The 12,106-nt window shown below is 45.1% G+C and overlaps 1 protein-coding gene across 2 annotated transcripts in view; it reads right to left on the reverse strand.

Moving 5' to 3' along the window:
* The window catches only part of LOC126995697 (uncharacterized), a 35,311-nt gene that overhangs the window by 21,864 nt on the left and 1,341 nt on the right, over positions 1–12,106 (reverse strand). The window contains exon 1 of one of the 2 annotated variants that reach the window (XM_050855505.1): positions 11,099–11,317. The exons of the other annotated variant lie outside the window; for it this stretch is intronic. The gene's annotated coding sequence lies outside the window, so the exon portion shown is untranslated. Of the gene's footprint in view, positions 1–11,098; positions 11,318–12,106 lie in introns of those variants that run through there. 2 annotated transcript variants of the gene reach the window in all.

Here is a 12,106-nt window from a genome sequence, read left to right on the forward strand (position 1 = left end):
CTGCTTAAAGACGAGCGACTGGCAACGCTGTATTAAAGACGCTAGCAACATTCACCTTTTTTTCGCTTGTTTATCCTCGCAACACCGAAATTTACATCCGTGAACGCGACGCCGAGTTCTCCGCGGGACAACAGGCTCACGTGAGGCGGAGCGAGGCGATGCGGGACGGGAAGGCACCCATTATTTTTTCGTCTATAATCGCCGGTTCACTCTTCCTGGCGTGTATCGTGTGTGGTTGTAATCAAACATGGAAAAATGGGCTAAATAAGACTCTAATGGACCGTTCTTCAGCATAAATCAGCCTCCTGCAGTGGCCGCCCCCGATCTCCCTTAAATTCATGCACATCGTCGCTGCAATCTATATACCTCAAGCCTCAAGCTCCCTGCAGTCCAGTCCACTAGAGGACGGTGGATGGGACTGTCTATCTTCAACCATTTCCTTGCTTGACTGATTCTTTCTTTAGCTGGTAATTATTTAAATATAATGATGCTTGTTTTTACAGCAAGATCAGGCAGAGAAAGTACTTAGCAAAATGAGGGAAAATAAAATAAGAAATAACCGTTCTTTACCTAACTTAGCTACTTGTTTATCAGTGTCTGAGTCCATGTCGTCTGTCTATCTATATAGTACCTCTCTATTTTCGTCTATCACATACATGTCACTTTTTTCTATCTATATATCTCTCTACTTACATATATATATATATATATATATATATATATATATATATATATATATATATATATATATATATATATATATATATATATATATATATATATATATATATATATATATATATATATATATATATATATATATATATATATGTATCTGTGCATCTGTCTATCTGTGTGTGTGTGTGTGTGTGTGTGTATATATATATATATATATATATATATATATATATATATATATATATATATATATATATATATATATATATATATGCACCCAGTAGAGCCGTGATCAGCGTGCCTGGTTACGACTTCGGTGGCCCTGGCACGAATCCGGCCCGGGCAGTCGGCGTGGAGCTCATCCAGCTCTTATCCTTTCTTTCGGGCTGGTCGATAAAATGGGTACTACTTGGGGAAACCTGGGGAAGGTGAACTGTGGCAATCCCGCATTTCATATTGGCCCGTGTACCGGAGTGGTGGGTTATTACCCACCACAGGGCCAACGGCACGAAGATGAGCACCGCAGCAACGCGCAGCTATAGCGTTTGCTTCAACCTTTACCTATGGATATATATATATATATATATATATATATATATATATATATATATATATATATATATATATATATATATATATATCTATATATAATCACAACTTTATTTTAATTTACTTTATTTCCGCCGAGGAGACGTGCGTTCTTCCTCGGGTCCTGGCGGTCGGTTCTGATAGCGGAGCGGCATTGTGAAAATAATGAGAAACCAGCGACGCATCTCCCTCCTCCCTCCTGACAGCTGCCCGTCCCTTGTGCAGCCGGCTGAGTGGTGGCTGCTGCTGTTCCCCCGTGAAAATGCGCGCCCACAAATCGCCGCGGCTTTGTGCTAATGGCTGCCCGAGTCAACACCAGCAGTAAACAGTGACCCAGGCAGACACGTGCATAAAATCCTCGGCCGACTGCATTAACGGAGATTACTTGCTACAAATTGGGGGCCGCGTCCAGCATAAACAAAAGGGAGCATCGCCTTCCAAGCCCGTAAGTCTCTTTAACGGCAAGATTCTGTAATATTTATACGGCAAGGATTCGTCAGAGAAGGAAAGATGTAACAGCAGCCCCCCCCCCTCTCTCTCTCTCTCTCTTTCTTGCAAACAACAACATATTTGCTTGCTGGAAATCACTACCTATGATCTCTAATAATTACATGTTTATGAATATATTTTCACACACACACACACACACACACACACACACACACACACATACATCAAAAGGAAAAAAAAACTGAGACGTAAAGTTGAACAAAAAAGTGTTCAGACAAGGAAAATAATCTATACTTGTTAAATACTGTAAACACCGATTTGCTTGCCATATAACCATACAATATACGATGCTACAGACTGTCAGAAAGGTCGGCACCGTGGTGTGGATGGTTGTGTTTGCTCTCCGTGAAATAATTACTCGATCACACCAAAGTACTGGGCGGCACCATCGAGGAACACCTGATGTGCGTGCGAGTAATTGTCAAGTTATTCAACACTAACGTTGTAATCATCTACCGACCCCCGAGACAATCAAACAACTGGATCGAACAAGCGCGTCGTACTTCGCGGTAAATGATCAAAAGAGCGAGTCACTGATAGTATACAAATAACCTTCCTCATAACAACCCGTCTGTGATTGTATGTCCCGAGGCGGCACATCAAGTGGTTATAATGTAGCTGTTAGAAGACCTGCATGAGCCAGTGTGCTATGCGTCAGCGCAGGGAAATCATACATGTGCCGGATTGCATGACTTTGGTACAGCAGCAGCCGCTTCACCGAGACCAATTCATCACTACAATAACAAGGGGCAAGAAACCTCTACGATGATAAACCACTGCGTGATGATACCAAAAGAAAGGTATAAGAAAATTATCATTGAATTTTGATTGAAACTTTCAGTATATAGGTCCACCTTTGTAAACCTCAAGGTGTTGGTAGAGATTTAGGGTCATAAAACTAAACACTTCGTCGCCCATGTACACATATTTGACAAGGCTTTCGTAGGAGCAGTGGGCATTTCCAGTAGGAGTTTTATGACCCTGGTGGTAGTTTGGCCCTTCTTCTGTACCGTGAACCTAAAGAAACACTCATTAGAACCCAATTAATCCCTTTCTTTGACATTTAGAAATACTGATGTGAGAAGCAATAGTGTCTTATAATGCCGACCTTAGTTTCCCGACGTTCATCAAGCAAAGGAAATGGTGTTTAATGTGAGAAAAAAACATCAAAGCAGTTTCATCCCACGTTGTAAAAGAGGGTAAGAACTTTACGAGTCAACAATGACTTAATGATGAAATTCAGTGTACGCTTCCAGTGGGGATATACGAAACACACACACACACACACACACACACACACACACCATCAGAAAATATCATATTCAAGCATTAATACCGGGTACGAATACAAAAATAATGTCGAGAGGATTGCACCATTTTTTTCCCTTTACCAGAGACGTGTAAGAGAGGCAATTTATCCTCCACTCTTGGCCGCTCAATACACTGGCCAACACGTCTTTCAGTCTCACAGCCGCTGAGCTTGTAATTCATTCCATGTCATCAACTTTAGATTGAAAGGCAGACCACCTATTATAGTCGGGTCATTAGAGTGAGTACGTGCGATCTGTATTCGATGCATTTTAACGAGGTATAAGTAGTCTCTCTCGGTAGGGCAATATGATGGTGTGCACTTATTCAACACGAAACACAATCCTCACTTTATCATTTATATATTACATCGCTGGGTGTGTTCGTGTGTTTTGATCAATTTTTTTCTTAACTAATTGTGTTTTATTATAGAATTAAGTCAAGCTCGTGGTATTCTGTCTTTTGTTTTATTTATTTGATTTGATTTTATATTTTTTAAGGTGGATAAAATAATACATGCACAGTTTCTCGAGGATAACACGTGAAAATGTGTAAACACTTATTCACATGCAGTGTGTGTGTGTGTGTGTGTGTGTGTGTGTGTGTGTGTGTGTGTGTTGCCCTAAGCCAGGGTGTGCCCTAATAAGGAGGCTGTGTGATTCACCTGTGCTGCCCTCCCCGACGTGGCAGGTAACCCCTCGACTGACTCACTCACTCCACGCTTTTTGCCAGCCCCCCGCCGGGTGCAGCGCCTTGCCTCGCTCCTTTCTACACCCCGCCTCTCCTCGTCCCACCAGCGCTTTTCCTAATCAAGGGCAAAGCACGAGGAGAAATTTGGTAAGGAAGGAAGGTGCAGGGGGGGAGAAGGAAAATAAAAGGTATATGGGAAAAGTTACATGGTGTTGGTTCCACTTCTCCTCATACGGCTCTATTTCTTGAACGTGGTATCATTTCTTCTCTTCCTTTCTCTTCCCATCATTTCCTTTGCTGTAACGTGTCTCCTCCCCCTTTTGAACGTCTGCGCCCTCTTCTCTTTCCTTTTCTTTTCTTTTCTCTTTCTCTTTCCTACTCTTTTCTTCTCTCTTCCTCCTACCCCATCTCCTGAACCCGCCGCACTCTTTTCTCTTCCTTTCTCTTCTCATTTATGTCTCCACTTCTTTCTACCCCTCCTCCTGTAAACTGCCCTCCCTTCTCTTACTTTCTTCTCCCCTTTCTTCATTCTCTTTCCTTCGCCTCCCTTCCTTTCTTTTTTCACCATCTCCCTTTTCCTGCCGCGCCCCACTCTCTTGCTTCCTCTCCATTGCCCCCTCGTCGCTGCCTCCTCGGGTCTCATTTCAAGACTCTCCAGTGGGTCTTAAAACTGCTTTTCCGGCTACGAGGTTCATCCAATTATAGACATTTCTTGCATATTTCTCGTCTTATTTTCTTGTTCCTATGCCATTCTCCTCTCCCACTGCTTCTCCGATCTGGTTTCGGTTATCTCCTCCACCTGGTTATTACCGCCCGATTCCCCTTCTCCTCACCAGATGCACAACCTTATACCTGGATGATTTCAGAATTCAAGGCAGCAACCGAGGCCTTGCAGACCTAGTATGGTACTGAGCCGAGGCCGCGGTCTTTTGTCACGGCGCCTCCTATACCGCTCCAGATTTACTCCTCGTGCTCGCTGCACAGCAACTGGGAAAAAATATTATTGAAGGTCGGCTTTTGACAGGGCTCAAAATATTTCCTTTAGGAATGATAGATACAGATTTCAATGCATGTTTGCCTCTGGGAGACCTCCTTGTAAATACAGCAGTAAATACTTTCTTAGTTACGATCATTTATTTCCCTATTGTATATTTTTTTTTTTGTTAAACTGTGAGGTGTCAAGAAGTAAAAGATGATGTCGGGAGTTGGGGGCAGAGCGCGGAGGGGATGGATGGGGAGCAAGGGGGCGGCGCGCCTAACCGTCTGGTGGCCCCACCCGTCGGGAGAGCGGCGCGGCGTACACCACAGGGGACCACGATGGGTCAGTGGGCGTGGCCAGACAGGCGTGGGGGGCGCGGCGCCTAACCCAGCCGTCTCCTGCCTTCGTATTACTGTCTCCTCGCTCCTCATTATGCTACACTATGTTCCACTATTAACGCTGTCAACACTTATTATTATTTAATGCTATTAACATTATTATTTCTCCTATTATTGGACTGGTTGAGAGTGGTGTATTTGAGTTTTTATGTTATTCTAAAAGATATTTTTCTCTTATAATTAACGGGAAAGAAAGACTCTTGGAACATGTAAAAGTGTCTAGGCAAAGCTTCGGCAGAATGGAAAGTAGAAAAGTCCAACAAAAGTTTCAATTTTGACGGAAACTCTGGTGTTCCTTTTTTGGATATGCCACGGGGGAAGAGGGGAGGTAGGGGAGAGTGAAATGAAGTTTACAAAAAGCGGTATCGTCTGCTTCAGGATTTCCCCCTCTCAACGGCATGACCAAGGAATATAAATGCGAAACTCCTAATAATAAGTTTAAAAAAAGTTTATTAAAAGCGGCATCATCTTCTACAGGTTTCCCTACTATCAGAACAAGGAAGCTACATGCGAAACACAAATGATACAGGGGAAATCAGCCTCACTATCAGGTGTCAGCGGACCTATCACTCTTCCGGCGCCTCGTGTACGCCACCACCCCGGCGCCCGGCTCTCGACGCCACGCCCTACTACATAGACAGCGACCCGCGACCCTTTAGGCTGAGTACATATCTTCTCTCCTGAGGCGGGGCAACGGATGACTCACTACTGCTGCCATATCTCTCTCTCTCTCTCTCTCTCTCTCTCTCTCTCTCTCTCTCTCTCTCTCTCTCTCTCTCTCTCTGCGCCTACACCTGCTCGTTTCTTGCCCGTCAGGTTTCACGGGCGGGGCAAGATAGTATGTGTGTGTGTGTGTGTGTGTGTGTGTGTGTGTGTGTGTGTGTGTGTGTGTGTGTGTGTGTGTGTGTGTGCGCATGGACGAAAATGGCCAAGGCGTCTCGATTCTCGTTGTCACTCTAACCGATGATAAATGACGAGGCAAGACTAAAGGAAAAAAAAAGCCTGACTCGTCCCGGAATAGTGTTTGTGTTTGTGTGTATGTGTGTGTGTGTGTGTGTGTGTGTGTGTGTGTGTGTGTGTGTGTGTGTGTGTGTGTGTGTGTGTGTGTGTGTGTGTGTGTGGGCTTCGAAATCATTAGCCAACAATAAGGACCACTCATTTTCTTTGTATTAGATAAGCCATCATTAGTATTTTCTTATATTCGAAGGAAACTGAAGGCGGTGGAGTTTGGAGAGAGAGAGAGAGAGAGAGAGAGAGAGAGAGAGAGAGAGAGAGAGAGAGAGAGAGAGAGAGAGAGAGAGAGAGAGAGAAAGTAATTATATGTACAGACTATAAGAAATATAACTCCAGTGTAATCCAACATAATACCTGCAATTACGACGAGTGTGTCTATTACGCTTGAGAACGAAATCTCTCTCTCTCTCTCTCTCTCTCTCTCTCTCTTTCACGCAAGCCATTACAATTACAAGCAGCGCCATGAGGACCGCGCCCTTGCCCAGCACCAGAACGCCGGCCACGAGTACTCGGTGGAATTAGCTGGCACCGACCCATGAGTGCCAGATCCCCCCACCCCTCCCCACCCCCCTTGCCGTCACCCTTGCTCCTCCGCTACCCCACCCCCCTGCTCACTGGCGGTCCCTTGTCGCTGCCCCCTCCTGTGTCCCCCCCCCCCCTCCCATCGACTCCCCACCGCCTAAGTACTACCAGCAATGTCGTTTTTTAAGCTCCCTGGTCTATTTAAGGTGCATGCCAGGGGTGATTTTTTTTTGCTCTCTCTCTCTCTCTCTCTCTCTCTCTCTCTCTCTCTCTCTCTCTCTAGCCACTTTTCACGTCACCAGTGTCAAGGGAGTCATGTTATTGTAGTTTGTTGTCCCATGAAGGAAAACAAAATATATAAGAAGTAGTAGTGTTTGCTAATGCAGATGTTCTCTCTCTCTCTCTCTCTCTCTCTCTCTCTCTCTCTCTCTCTCTCTCTCTCTCTCTCTCTCTCACACACACACACACACACAGATCGATCACGAAACGCTGTACTTGTGAACCTCTATGTCACTGACCCTTCCAGAAATAGAGAAGTGTTCTTACCCACCCAATACGACTACTTCTGTTCCTACTCTACTACTACTTCTACTACTACTACTACTACTACTACTACTACTACTTCTACTTCTATTACTACCATCACCAGCACCACCTCCATCACCATGACTAGGCCTACTATAAAAACATCGTAAATAATAATAAAGGCAATAGCAAGGAATAATAACAGTAGCCACGACAATAATAATAATAATAATAATAATAATAATAATAATAATAATAATAATAATAATAATAATAATAATAATAACAAGACAATCAAACAAACAGATAAAAAAATAAAAGAAGAAACGAACCGCGCGACTGACGTTAAATATAGCTTTCTTTCCTGACCCCCTTTCGCTTTCCGCTTCGTCAGACTGAAATTAGGTAGAGCAGAGGGGCGGAAGGGATAGGACGGAGGGAACTAGGCTACGTGGGGGTGGGGGGGGGGGGCTACTGTCTGGAGGGGCCACTGCTACTCCTATTACTACACTACCTGCTGGGAGGGGGGAGGGAGGGGGGAGGGCTGTATACCTACCTGCCTGCTGAGTCCTGTGATGGATATTAGCAGCGGCGGTTCAGGTAAATGAGGGGTCGGGATGATGATGGTGATGATGATGATGATGACGGATGTGGGTGCCTTGATCATAGGAGGTCAGAACTGCGGGGAATAGGACGGAGGATAAGGCAGAAAGGAAGTCGCTGCAAGGTTGAATATTGTTTCCTCTTTCTGTTTTGACCTGACCGCTTTATGTGAATAGGGTGACGGCAGAGTGGAAAAAAAAAATGTCTTCATTATATACGGAGAAAAAAAAAAGGCAAAAAGGAAGGAGGTACAAGGCTGGATAGTATTTCCTCTCTGCCCTGACCGCATAACATGAATATGGTGACGGCAGAGTGGATATGAAAAGAAAAAAAACAACATGTCTTCATTATTGGTGATGGTACGGAGAAATTAAGGAAAAAAAGCTAAAAAAATAAAACCGCGGTGAAAAGATGAAGATTGTTTCCCCCTAACCGTATGACGTGTATACGGTGACGGTATGAGTGCAAAGAACAAAAAAACACGTCTTCGTTATTGGTGTTTGCACGAAGGAAAAAAAAAAAAGGAAAAAGGGGCAGAAGAGACGGCGGTACGACGCTGTCTACCGTGACCGCGTTACGCGTACGGTGACGGTATGAGAGGAAAGGAAAAAAAAACAAAAAACGTCTTCATAATTGGTGATTGTACGAAGAAAAAAAAAGGAAAATAGCAGAAAGGAGGGCGGAGCGACGCTGAATATTATTTCTATCCCTGCGGCCTGCTGTGATCCCATTGCGTGTAGGGTGACGGTAGAATGGGAAGAGAAAATAAAGAAAACACAGATGTCGTCTTTAATGGTGATTGTACGGAGAAATAAAACATAATATAACATAAGGGCGGGGTTAAGCCGATTACTGTGTCCGATTTGTGCCGATTTCCTGCTTCTGCCTTGATCGCATTGTACGGTGACAGTAGAATGAAAGGAAAAAACAGGTAGGCAATACTATCAAATAACACAAGAATACAACAACAAAAGCTAAGAAAAACGGTGATGCTAAGCTGAATAGTGTGTTCTGGTTGTACCCTGACCGTATTAGAGGAAAGGTGAGGTAGGAAAAAAACCGAGAAATTCATTACAAGCGATACACTGACACCGAGAAGGAGCGACGCCATGAATCATAAAAACACGTGAATAATTAAAAGAAGCGACGCGGAATGAATAGTATCCTGCCTCAGCCCTTATTGCATTACACGCGGTCACGACACCAGAATGAAAGGGGGAGGAGACAAAAACAAGTGCCTTCATTACTGGCGGCAATACAAGGAAGGACAACAAGGGGTGGCGGCGGGAGGGTTGCGGAGAAAGATTATGTGCAGTGGAAGACGAGGAGTGAGAAAGGTGCAAGAATTAAGGTCCCGAAGTATATACACCAGGCGCGGGTCTTGTGTCGCTACCGGCCGCGCATCTTTACAATTTACATACACCGACCACCTGTCCCCGACCCACTCATGCACCCACTCGCCCACTCGTCACCAGCTGTATCTGTCCACTTGCTCTACTCACTCACCATCCCATTTACCACCACTACACAACTTGCAACCTCTCACTAGTCATTTACTCTCCCATGTACTGCACTCACCCCAATACATCGACCTATACATCTACCTACTTACCACTCCATACCACATATATACAGTAACTTCCCACTTACCACCCCCTCCCCTATACCCACCTTCCTACTCACCACTATATGCACACCGCTTACCACACTTACTCAGTACACATTTCCCTACTCAGAAACATTTATTATTTTCATTTTGTTCCCGGGGAATGAAAATTACGTCTTTTAATCCCGTAATCCAGCCAGAATACAACACTGCTTCCATTAAGTCGCCACCACCCCGCTATGCACCCTTTCATTCCCTCCCCACCATCATCACCCGCTCCTCAGCCCCACACCTCACGCCAACCACCACTCAGGCGCACTCACACTCATCACTCCTCGCTCATGTTATCCACGCCCCTCCACACCACTCAGGTCAATAGTGGCAGTGTTGGCAGCTACACGAGTCCTGCGAATACGATGCATGTTCAGTACTCCACTCTATAATAACACTGACACGACGAAACCCTCAAAGGTGACGCTGCCTCCTTATCTGTGAGGAGGCCGACCTGCAAGGACAGACAGGGCAGACCGCCGTAATGGAAGGCAGAGTTAATCCACGATGAGGTAAACAAGTGGGCCGGTTTGAGGCGACGGCAAACAGTGGGTTCGTTTTGAGAATCGATAACTTGTCTAGCGGTATTTGAGGCGGCATTCCCGGCTGCACTCTGACCAGGCGCTGGGCCCTCGTGGCCAACCTTCACCCACAGACTTATAAGCTGCGACCTAATCAGGGTAACTGCGCTTATAATAAAATAATTAACGAGGTAACTATGCTGAGATCTAAATAAGTGCGTTCCCTTTCCTTTGGTTCAAAAGAACGGTGAGTGGAGGACAGCAGCGCTGTGCCGGACATGAGGCAGGAAGCCAAGAATGCTGCCCCGGCACAAGGGTATTTTATGAACAATTTAATGTTGTTAAAGTGACTGGCGGTGGGCGTGAGGGGGCCGTGGCGGGGGAGGAGGACAGCTGATGGGAGCAACTATTTACATATCTCCCCACACTCATCATCCTTAATAACCTTTAATTATATCAATTATAACAAAGTCCAGTAATATACAGAAATAAAGCAACTAAAAACTACACACATACACACAGAAGTGCGTTCGTGCGTGCCTTTGCCCGCTTGTGTGTGTGTGTGTGTGTGTGTGTGTGTGTTAGAGAGAGAGAGAGAGAGAGAGAGAGAGAGAGAGAGAGAGAGAGAGAGAGAGAGAGAGAGAGAGAGAGTAAAACTGGTGTCCTAAACAAGCCAATGACAGAAGGCACACAGCAGCGCCAAGGAAGTTTTAATGAGGTGCCACGGGACTTGCGTTTGCTTCACGAGGCGGGCGAAAGACAGACTTGAGAAGGGACGATTTAATAACATGCCCTTCCCCTTCCCTTCCCCTCGGCTGGTGGTGCCTGGGAGGGGCTGAGACAAGGTGTAAGGGGGCCAAGGATCCATGAGCTCCTTATCAGTGGTCGCCATGGGCGCGGGGGCACAGGTAACAAACATGGGTGGAGGAAACTAGGGTCTTCTCTGCTCAGAGTAAATGTCAGGCGGCGTCCACTTTAATACTGACATAATCACGTGTTCTTTCCAACAGTCCGACCAATAATATTTCCTGCTGCTCTTGGGGGTTCTTTTTTGCCACGAGGACCACAGGGGGTCAAAGGAGGACTCTTGCACCACGAGGCTTACCAGTAGGCAGACGGTGAGGGGGCGAGGCTGGAGGTGCACAGTAAGGTGATGGCAGGGAGCCCGTGTGGATACACCCTCCTTGGGCCACGGCGCCAGCCACACTGCCTTCAATTGATCAGCGACAAGCCTCTGCCACTGCTGCCGACTTCCACAGCCGGTAATCCCTTATACATTTTGCACTTTATGGTCAATTTAGCTTTATTCTTGTACTCAAGCATCTACCTCACGCTATGCATTAGGGAATGTACGTGTGCAGTGCCTGAATGCAAGCGGCACGGTATGCAGACCGAGAGCTGGTGTGGTACGTTGTTGTACGTGCGTCCCCTCACCACGCCCCCCAGCCCTCTCCCTCCCCTCGTGTCTCTCCTTCCTTTGTCTCCGGCACTTCAAATCCTTAAAGTTGGATTCATCGTCACGATCTGATAATCAAGCATGGCAAAACGAATGACCTATGCAACGTTAATGAAAGGTTGGCATTCAGACCTGAGGAGTAATTTCATGGGATATGGTGTGTGTGTGTGTGTGTGAGAGAGAGAGAGAGAGAGAGAGAGAGAGAGAGAGAGAGAGAGAGAGAGAGAGAATAAATACCAAATCAAGAAACTTAATCTACTCCTAGAAAAAATAAATGACGGCAATTCTAAACGCACCATTGTTTTAAAAAGAGCACTGAGTTCATTTAACCGAAACTGAATGGGGACTAAAGGAATTAGATTTTAAAGTTTTATCCACCAGGATGATCCCAATCAGTTAATCTTTCCCGGAGCACCTTACCCTTGCATCTGCAGACTTTACCTTGCACCCCGCCTATATAGAAAGCATTAAGGATGGGGTGAAACGTACATAATCCAGAAGAGATTAGCGAGAAAGTCTAAGAAGAGAAAACTCAAATTTAATGGTAAAACAACATAACCACATAAGATATAAAAATATATGTCATAGCATTCACATTGAAACATAATATATACATATATATATATATATATATATATATATATATATATATATATA

This window comes from Eriocheir sinensis, chromosome 8, assembly GCF_024679095.1.
Source record: "Eriocheir sinensis breed Jianghai 21 chromosome 8, ASM2467909v1, whole genome shotgun sequence".
In the NCBI taxonomy this organism is placed as follows: domain Eukaryota; kingdom Metazoa; phylum Arthropoda; class Malacostraca; order Decapoda; family Varunidae; genus Eriocheir; species Eriocheir sinensis.